The 404-nt window shown below is 34.7% G+C and overlaps 1 protein-coding gene across 1 annotated transcript in view; it reads right to left on the bottom strand.

Annotated features, from left to right (window-relative positions):
- Nucleotides 1-404, bottom strand: part of LOC119412029 (E3 ubiquitin-protein ligase RNF123) — a 69,923-nt gene that overhangs the window by 69,017 nt on the left and 502 nt on the right. The gene's annotated exons all lie outside the window — the stretch shown is intronic.

Below are 404 nucleotides of genomic sequence, written 5' to 3'. Positions count from 1 at the left end.
TCAGAGCTGTAGTATTTATACTGTCAGAGCTCTAGTAGTTATACTGTCAGAGCTGTAGTATTTATACTGTCAGAGCTGTAGTATTTATACTGTCAGAGCTGTAGAATTTATACTATCAGAGCTGTAGTAGTTATACTGTCAGAGCTGTAGTATTTATACTATCAGAGCTGTAGTATTTATACTGTCAGAGCTGTAGAATTGATACTGTCAGAGCTGTAGTATTTATACTGTCAGAGCTCTAGTAGTTATACTGTCAGAGCTGTAGTATTTATACTGTCAGAGCTGTAGAATTTATACTATCAGAGCTGTAGTATTTATACTGTCAGAGCTATAGTGTTTATACTATCAGAGCTGTAATATTTATACTATCAGAGCTGTAGTATTTATACTGTCAGAGCTGTAGT

Source organism: Nematolebias whitei, chromosome 7, assembly GCF_014905685.2.
Source record: "Nematolebias whitei isolate Nwh7 chromosome 7, NemWhi1, whole genome shotgun sequence".
In the NCBI taxonomy this organism is placed as follows: domain Eukaryota; kingdom Metazoa; phylum Chordata; class Actinopteri; order Cyprinodontiformes; family Rivulidae; genus Nematolebias; species Nematolebias whitei.
This window is presented reverse-complemented; position numbering and strand designations above follow the sequence as displayed.